We start from the raw sequence: 10,204 nt of genomic DNA, 5'->3' as shown, positions 1-10,204 counted from the left end.
AAATATTTTATCAAATTACCAAAAGAAATAGTTAAAATAATTATTTTAATATCGTAGGATCACTAAAAATCCAATTGCAAAGGTAGGAAATTTATAATTTCAAATCCATAGTATAATTTTCAATGAAATTTGTTTTATTTAAATTTTGATAATTAATTTCAAATTTATTATGATTTAAAATCAAAATTCATTTATCAAATTGTAGAATAATTCTTTTTATATATTTCATCTAATATTTTAATATTGTAGAATAAAAAAGAAAAAATCAATTCAAAATAAATTGATTTTCATAATAATTTTGGTAGAGTATTAATTTCAAAAACTATTAAGACACCTTATTTTGAAAGTATATTTTCATTGGATCACACACACTCTCTCTCTCTCTCTCTCTCTCTCTCTCTCTCTCTCTCTCTCTCTCTCTCTCTATCTTTCTATATATATATATGGGAAATGTTCAGCACCCTAAGTTTTACCACACATTTTAAACAAACGTTTTTTGTCCTACATGGGTTAGAAGTTTTGGAATGGCTGATTTTTGGTGAGGATGATCTCTATGATTAGAAGATCATCCTCCCCAAAAATCAGCCCATTCTGAAATTTTTAGCCCCATGTTTACACGTTGAAAAATCGTGGACCGTCCATTTTTTGTAAACCATTTTTGATGGGGTTAGAAGTTTTGGAATGAGCTGATTTTTGGTGAGGATGATCTCCTTACCATAGAGATCATCCTCACAAAAAATCAGCTCATTCCAAAACTTCTAACCCATGTAAGACAAAACACGTTTGTCAAAATGTGTGGTAAAGCTTAGGGTGCTGAACGGGACCCTATATATATATATATATAGAGAGAGAGAGAGAGAGAGAGAGGGTCACGTTCAAGGGCCAACTTTTTGGCAAAACATTTTTCAAAACATGAGTTAGAAGTTTTGGAATGGGTGAAGAGATCATCCTCACCAAAAATCAGCCCATTCCAAAACTTCTAACCCATGTTTATAAGTTGAAAAATCGTGGACCGTCCATTTTTTGTAAACTATTTTTGATGGGTTAGAAGTTTTGGAATGGGCTGATTTTTGGTGAGGATGATCTCCTCACCATAGAGATCATTCTCACCAAAAATCAGCACATTCCAAAACTTCTAACTCATGTTTTGAAAAATGTTTTGCCAAAAAGTTGGCCCTTGAACGCCACCCATATATATATGGGTCACGTTCAAGGGACAACTTTTTGACAAAACATTTTTCAAAACATGAGTTAGAAGTTTTGGAATGGGCTGATTTTTGGTGAGAATGATCTCTATGGTGAGGAGATCATCCTCACCAAAAATCAGCCCATTCCAAAACTTCTAACCCATGTTTACAAGTTGAAAAATCATGGACCGTCCATTTTTTGAAAACTATTTTTGATGGGGTTAGAAGTTTTGGAATGGGCTGATTTTTGGTGATGATGATCTCCTCACCGTAGAGATCATCCTCACCAAAAATCAGCCCATTCCAAAACTTCTAAACTCGTGTTTTGAAAAATGTTTTACCAAAAAGTTGGCCTTGATATATATATATATATATAGGGTCAAGTTCAAACGACAACCATTTCGACACACATATAGACAACGTGTTTTGTCTTATATGGGCAAAAATGTTTGGAATGGGCTGATTTTTTGTGAGGATGATCTTTATGGTGAGGAGACCATCCTTGCCAAAAATCAGCTCATTATGAAACTTCTAGACCGTCCAATTTTTGTTGAAAAATTATAGACCGTCCCATTTTTGTAAATCAATTTTGATGGGGTTACAAGTTTTGAAATGGGATGATTTTTTGCCAGGATGATCCCCTCATCACAGAGATCATCCTCACAAAATATCAGCCCATTCCAAACATTTTTGCCCATATAAGACAAACACGTTGTCTATATGTGTGTCGCAGGAACCGACCCATATATATATATATATGTGTATATATATATATGGGAAGGGATCAATAGACAAAATTTGGGACAAAGATCCATACAAATTATATGGATCGTTGGATCACGATAGATCGAACGGCGCAGATCTATTTAACAGATTAATAACCCACGTGTGATTTCTCTAACTTAAAATTTTTAAAATTTTTAACGCCTCCCCGAACACAATCAAAATCACAGATTTCTCTCCTCTCTCCTCTCTTCTCTCTTCTCCTTCGTTTTGCCTTCTCTAACTCAAACCCTAAATCTAAACGCATATCAGATTTCTCTCATCTCTTCTCTCTTCTCTCTTCTCCTAGTTTTACCTTTTGTAACTCAAACCCTAACCCCCTTTTTCACTATTGCGACGACAACGACTCACTAACGTTCCATCCGTTGCGACGAAGAAGACGAAGACGTGCAGGCGAAGATTACCACTCCTTCTACATCTCTGCGACCCATATCAATGTCGTCTTCTTCATCTCTGCCATATGGGTATTGATTTGTTATCTATGAGGAACTCTTCTTAACAAACTAATTTCTCCTATTAAAAAAAGCTGATTTTTAGGTTACTGAAAATGAAACTTAATGTTGCACAACTGGGTATCTCCTAAATCTGACAAAAAATATTCTTTTAGGTCCCTCACTCTCCCTCACAAAAAAAAAAATATTCATCGGGAAATAAATCATAATTTGTTTGCAGAAAACTTTGAAATAATCATATAGAGTCATTCTTAGGTTATTAATCTTCTTGCTAGACTAATTCCTCTTTCAATGAGTTCTTATTCGAATATGGCATTGCAGGTAGCTCAAGAGATAGAGTCAGAAGCAAAGTACCAGATGACTTTATTACTCAGTTGGTAACCTTCTAACTCTGTTTGTTTCCTGATTGATACATAACAAGTATATCTCCTATTGTTGTCCATTGCCTTACTATATATTTATTTGGTTTCTGCATCTGCTCGGGGCAGGAAAATCTTATTTTTATTGGTAACAAAAGTGGTTCTTGCAACAAGCTTGATGAATATGGATAAATAAACTAGTCCAAGAAAATAGTATTTGTTTGGCTACTTTGAATTAGGGAGGGTAACTGAGCTATTCAATAATAATTAAAAGACTAAAAAGACGTCTGTTGAATGGAGAAAAAGAATAGTAACACCTATGTATAAGAATAAAGGACACATACAGAGTTGTATTAACTATCAAGGTATTAAGTTTATGAGTCACGCTATGAAATTATGGGAAAGAGGGATTGAACGAAGTTAAAGGCAAAAAACTAATATATCTGGTAACCTATTTTATGCTAGGTAGATTAACCACAACAAATTTTCTACTTGCAAATGATAGAGACGTACAAAGTTAATTTGGTTGGCATTAGGAAAGAAATATGTCCTGAATGGATATACTTGATAATTGAGGACATGTATGGAAGAGTTGTAACTAGTGAAAGAACAAATGGAGAGAAGACAAATGAGTTTCCAATTACAATTGGTTTACATCAGGGATTGATAGTTATAGATTCACTAACTTCCTATATTCAAGGGAATGTACTTTGGTGTATATTATTTGTTGTATTAGTCGATTAAACTAGAAAGGACTTCAATATAAAATTAGAGTTATGAAGGAAGGTGTTGGAGTCCAGGGCTGTAGAATAAGTAGAATCATGGCCAAGTATGGGAGTGTGAATTTATTAATAACATTCATGAAGTGGAATGTCCAGTAAAAACTGATGGTTTCGCTATGTCAGTTAAAACTTATGAGCTGCACGTGAAACTAGATAAGAAACTGATAGAACAAAGATTAAGACGAGAGAAGTGATAAACAAAACAGTTTGGCTCATGCCAAAAAGGTCCAGCCATGAAAGCTATCTTCTTATCTAGACAATCAACAAAGTCTCATCTCATTTGCAATTTGTTGCAGTTTGAGGAAGGAAAAGAATAATCACATATTTGAGGGTAAGAGCAATCATTCTAGAAGTTAAATCATTTCTATTTTGGGTCTTTTGTTTTTTTGGGGGAAAGATCTTCAAAGAATTTAAAGGGGTACTTTTTGAAGACCTCCTTATTAGATGTGAGAGAATTTATAATTTATCTGTTAGTTATTGTCAACCCCTTTGATGAGGTCCTTGTATCGGATGGTCTCTTCAACCTCCCTATCTCTCTCTTTTTTCTAATAAAATTTTATTTATTAAAAAACAATAACAATTATCATCTACTGATATCAAGTATGAAATACCTACTTATAAAAAAAATATCTGAAATACCTAATTGTAAGCATGGCTCTTGCATGTAGAGATATTGGACATCAAATATCCATATGTGGAACCTGTGTCCACCACTTTAGTAGTACATTGCCTTGGTTTGGAAAAGATAGATCGCTTTCTGACAGTTTTCTGGTTCTGGTTCTTTAAACAGCAAATGACGTTGATTAAAGCTCAAGCAGGGGTGAAGAACAACATGAGAAGGTTGAACAGAAGCATCATCCAGCAGGGCTCAAACCATGTCTTCCATGTGATCTTGTTTGCACTATTTTGTTTCTTCGTGGTCTACCTCTAGTCCAAACTTTCCCGAAGATGAGGACTTATTATTACACTACAATTGTCCTTTTTGCCAAATAAGTAGTTGATTTGATGACTCCAAAGTTTTGGTCTGTGCACAGTCAGTTATACAGATGCTGGATTCTTGTTTTTGTTTTTGTTTTTTTGTTTTTTTTCTGACAAGTAATTATATAGATTCTGTGGAAAAGCCTTCTCCCTAAGTATTGCAATTAAGAGTCTCTTGTCTTGTTTGTTCCATATTGCAATCGAACTACTGGTTTTTATCATCAGATATTATAATATCCGACATATAATTTGAGTTTAGCTCAACAATATGTTCTGCCATGAAGAGATTCCCTTGAGTAGAGTTTCTTCTCCTGTATCAGTTAAACAGAGACCTATTCATACGTTAGGAGTTCCACACAAGCTATATATGAAAAATAGTACATGTAAACAAAGCTTGAAAACACTTTTTGGAGTTCCATCGCCAACATATGTTAAAGGTTTAGGTTACACATTAGACCATAAAGTATGAAATGGTACATGGCATGCTATAGGCTATAAACTACAAACTGCCCACACATCAGACTTTTGAGTTCTGTGGTGGCTGGGTGGTAAGTCCATCAAATGCCATAAAATTCAAATGTTACTCTTATTAATTTGATTTAATATAATTAAGTAAAAAAAAAAGTGATTTTGAGATTTTTTTTTTTATTTTATAAAATGCCATAAAGCACCCAAAAACTCCTGATTGCCTCTGTTTTAAACCATAAGCAAATAAATCAGGTGACGTGTAGTGTTTTTGGAGGCCCCATGATTCCAGAAGTTCTGTCAAGATGTAGCTTCTGGTTCCACATAATATCATATAAGATTTGAAAGGAATCAAAAACATATTTTTTAAGCCGGATCTCATTAGTCAATTGATACGTTTTTTGGTAGGGAAGATGATTTGTTTCATGAGAAAATGCTGCTAGAGTTGAGAGAGAGAGAGAGTTTTGTAATGCTCTCCTTGTAAGAGTCTGTTTCCTCGAATTCAAGCTGCATCACTTTAAAGCGATTATTGAACGAGGATGCCAATGTATTGCAATCAATCCGAGTTACCTACTTAACATTACCTCAAAAACAATTTCTTTCTTATGCGAGACTCCAATTAAACACCTCTATTTGGTTCCTGTCAAGGCCTCGATGTGTCAGGAACATCATGCCATCAATTGCATGTATATTAAGGGATCCAAAGTGGTTCATATCACATCTCATGCTATCGTGATTGAACCCAGATGATATTCCAACGTCAACATTCGTAGCTTAAATAATTTATTGTGACTTTTTTGAATGTGTAATATTTGATCAGAAGTCAAATTGTGGTTGTTTTTGCTATAAAATTATCGGTTTAACCCACAAATGCCAGTCTTTCTAAGAACCCACGTATGAAAAACGCAGCTCAACAAATCACATTCTACTGAATCAAAAACTAAAATTGAGATTAATATTCTAGACAGAAGCAAGAAAATCCTTTCTTCATGGCATCAATAGCTTCATCCATCTTATTGCTTTTCACCCATCCCTCCATAAGAATCTCCCACGTCTTATAATTTGGACACCCTCCTTTCTCCAAGGTATGGAGATGTAACAACTCAGCTTTGTCCATCCATCTGTTCCTCACATACGCACCTAGAAGAACATTAGAAACCCTAATGTCATACTTTCCACATTCAGACTCCCATGACCTAAAGACCTTCTCTGCTTCCTCAATATCACCAATTTTTACCAAACACGACAATATGCACATGTAATTGGCACAAGTAATTCTTCCTGAAACTGCTTTACTGGCTTCCCAAAGCCGAAGAACTCCATCCTTGTATTTCAAATTGGCATAGAGAGTAATGAGAAAAAAAAAAGCCCCTTCTGGGTTGATAACTTTTGTTCTGCAGTTTTGAGGGCTTCAATGGCCTTGTCGACAAGTCCATTTCTTGTGTAGATGTTGGCTAACGTAGAGTTGGCGCTCCAACCCATTTCAACGTTCTTGTCATTCACCATTTCCTCAAAGACCGACTCTGCAGATGCAACCCGAGACCTCGCCACATGCACTCATCCAAAGGTTGTAAGAGAGAACATTTTAGGGAATCCTGTTTTGCTTCATCTGTCAGATCACAAAGGGTACTTTCTCAAACTGGCCCATAGCCAAATAGAGCTTCATCATCTCATTGAACAGATGAGGATTCGCATTCAACCCCAAGCCCTGCAGCTTCAACATGAGAGCCTCGGCTTTTTCTCTGTCTCTTTCTTTTACATAAGAATGAAGAAGAGGGAGACATGTAACTTTTTGAGAAGTAGTGTCAAGTAAATTCTCAAAGTACTCTTTAGCGTCTGCTAAACTATGGACTTTGATGATCAGCTGCAATCTGATGGCATGATCCACTGCTGACATCCAGAAACTGTTCGCTTCCATCCATGTTAGTATCTGCATTACAGATACCATGTTTAGGTCATGTATCTGATAGTGCCCAATTGTTTTTATTGAATAACAATATGCACCAAGTACACAGTTTGTTCAACTGTCGCAAAACCTTCGATACAAAAGTCACAAACTGCAAAATATTTAACAAGTGTGACCAGAAAATAACAAAGAGACCCCTGAATATAAGAAAATGGTGGGACTACTTGGGTCGTGCTTGGTGATTTCCATATTTTGTTACTAGCATGGTCCCATTACAGAGACTTGAATTGAGCACATAAGAAAACAAAAATTAATGGACCCAAAAGTAACTAAACAAAATGATATAAAACGTAGAAGACAACTCCAAAAATCTTTACAATTATAATGAGAGAAGATGGAGTCGAAGTGGTTCGACACCAAAATTTGAGTGGCTGTACATAGATACATACGTATTTATATAACATGCTGCAAATCATTTTTGCTTTCTAACATTCATACCACCAGGATTATTCCCGATGTATCCTTGCAAACCTACAAATCAATATAGAACCTGAAATCTGAATGTGGAAAATGAAATTAGAACAAACTAATGTTCATGAAACCCTAGTTCTTAAATCAATTATCTCCAGAATAAAAATAAGAAAATTTCAGATGATTCAAGCGTAAACCCTAAAATCTGGTAAGAAATCGAACCTGAAAAGAGAAGAAATATATTATTTTGTTTGATTCTTGTTGTTATTGTAGTTAGGATTTGTTGAGGAGAGTAGATCTTGTCCGTCATTGTCGTTGAGGTCAGAGTGTCGCAGAGGAACGGCAGTTCGTTATCGTCGTCGCAATAGAGAGGAAGAGAGTTAGGATTTGAGGTAAAACGAGGAGAAGAGAGAAGAGAGAAATCTGAAACGAAGGAGAAGAGAAGGGTTTGAGTTAGAGAAATCTGAAAAGAAGGAGAAGATAGAAGAGAGAAGAGAAAAGGGTTTTGAGTTAGAGAAATTTTAAATGAAGGAGAAGAGATGAGGTTTTGGCTCGGGGAGGCGTTTACAATTTAAAAAATTTTTAAGTTAGAAAAATCACACGTGGGTTATTAATCTATTAAATAGATATGCGCCGTTAGATCTATCGTGATCTAACGATCCATATAATTTGTATGGATCTTTGTCCCAAATTTTGTCTACTGATCCCTCCCCTATATATATATATATATATATATATATATATATGGGTCCCGTTCAGCACCCTAAGTTTTACCACACACTTTAACAAACGTGTTTTGTCTTACATGGGTTAGAAGTTTTGGAATGGGCTGATTTTTGGTGAGGATGATCTCTATGGTGAGGAGATCATCCTCACCAAAAATCAGCTCATTCCAAAACTTCTAACCCTATCAAAAATGATTTACAAAAAATGGACGGTCCACGATTTTTTAACGTGTAAACATGGGGCTAAACATTTTGGAATGAGCTGATTTTTGGGGAGGATGATCTTCTAATCATAGAGATCATCCTCACCAAAAATCAGTCCATTCCAAAACTTATAACCCATGTAGGACAAAAAACGTTTGTTAAAGTGTGTGGGAAAACTTAGGGTGCTGAACATTTCCCTATATATATATATATGGGAAATGTTCAACACCCTAAGCTTTACCCTACACTTTAACAAACGTGTTTTGTCCTACATGGGTTAGAAGTTTTGGAATGGGCTGATTTTTGGTGAGGATGATCTCTATGATTAGAAAATCATTCTTACCAAAAATCAGCCCATTCCGAAATTTTTAGCCCTATGTTTACAAGTTGAAAAATTGTGGATCGTCCATCTTTTGTAAACCATTTTTTTATGGGGTTAGAAGTTTTAGAATGAGCTGATTTTTGGTGAGGATGATCTCCTCACCATAGAGATCATCCTCACCAAAAATCAGCCCATTCCAAAACTTGTAGAACAAAACACGTTTGTTAAAATGTAGGGTAAAGCTTAGGGTGAGGAACAGGACCTATATATATATACTTTTCATTGGATCACACACACACACACACTCTCTCTCTCTCTCTCTCTATCTATATATATATATATATATATATATATATATATATATATATATATGGGTCGGGTTCCGTAGATTCACATTACGACTCACATTGCGACACACCGTTTTGTCTTATATGGGCAAAAATGTTTGGAATGGGCTGATTTTTTGTGAGGATGATCTCTATGGTGAGGAGATCATCCTTGCCAAAAATCATCTCATTATGAAACTTCTAGCCCCATGTTTACAATTTGAAAAAATTTAGATCGTCCAATTTTTGTAAATCAATTTTGATGGGGTTAGAAGTTTTGGAATGGGATGATTTTTTGCCAGAATGATCCTCTCATCACAGAGATCATCCTCACAAAAAATCAGCCCATTCTAAACATTTTTGTCCATATAAGACAAACGGTGTGTTGCAATGTGAGTCGTAATAGGGGTTGAAATAACGCCATCCTATATATATATATATATATTGGCAAAACATTTTTCAAAATATGAGTTAGAGGTTTTGGAATGGGCTGATTTTTGGTGAGGATGATCTCTACGGTGAGGAGATCATCCTCACTAAAAATCAGCCAATTCCAAAACTTCTAGCCCCAGTTTACAAGTTGAAAAATCGTGGACCGCCATTTTTTGTAAACCACTTTTGATGGGGTTAGAAGTTTTGGATTGGGCTGATTTTTGGTGATGATGATGATCTCCTCACCGTAGATATCATCCTCACCAAAAATCAGCCCATTTCAAAACCTCTAATCTATGTTTTGAAAAATGTTTTGCCAAAATGTTTGTTGCTGAATGGGACATATATATATATATAGGGAAATGTTCAGCAACAAACATTTTGGCAAAACATGGGTTAGAGGTTTTGGAGTGCGCTGATTTTTGGTGAGAATGATCTCTACGGTGAGGAGATCATCCTCACCAAAAATCAGCCCATTCCAAAACTTTTAGCCCCAGTTTACAAGTTGAAAAATCATGGACCTTCCATTTTTTGTAAACCATTTTTGATGGGGTTAGAAGTTTTGGAATGGGCTAATTTTTGGTGATGATGATCTCCTCACTGTAGAGATCATCTTCACCAAAAATCAACCCATTCCAAAAACTCTAACTAATGTTTTGAAAAAATATTTTGCCAAAATGTTTGTTGCTGAACATTTCCCTATATATAGGGTCCCGTTCAGCACCCTAAGCTTTACCACACACTTTAACAAATGTGTTTTGTCTTACATGGGTTAGAAGTTTTGGAATGGGCTGATTTTTGGTGAGGATGAT

At 35.3% G+C, this 10,204-nt stretch overlaps 1 long non-coding RNA gene and 1 pseudogene across 2 annotated transcripts; one reads left to right on the top strand and one right to left on the bottom strand.

The window, feature by feature from the left end:
- The first annotated feature begins 2,121 nt into the window (after positions 1–2,121).
- LOC147404989 (uncharacterized) lies at positions 2,122–4,762 on the top strand. Its single transcript, XR_015178030.1, has 3 exons — positions 2,122–2,434; positions 2,744–2,799; positions 4,354–4,762. It is a non-coding gene; the product is annotated as an uncharacterized LOC147404989 (long non-coding RNA).
- Positions 4,763–5,783: 1,021 nt separating this feature from the next.
- LOC147404988 (pentatricopeptide repeat-containing protein At5g27460-like) lies at positions 5,784–7,919 on the bottom strand (annotated as a pseudogene). Its single transcript, XR_015178029.1, has 2 exons — positions 7,606–7,919; positions 5,784–6,936 (listed from the first exon to the last, which is right to left on the bottom strand). The product of XR_015178029.1 is annotated as a pentatricopeptide repeat-containing protein At5g27460-like (transcript).
- Between the last annotated feature and the right edge of the window lie 2,285 nt (positions 7,920–10,204).

The sequence above is a fragment of the Akebia trifoliata genome, chromosome 4, assembly GCF_017979445.1.
Source record: "Akebia trifoliata isolate Shusen 1 chromosome 4, ASM1797944v1, whole genome shotgun sequence".
Taxonomy (NCBI): Eukaryota; Viridiplantae; Streptophyta; class Magnoliopsida; order Ranunculales; family Lardizabalaceae; genus Akebia; species Akebia trifoliata.
This window is presented reverse-complemented; position numbering and strand designations above follow the sequence as displayed.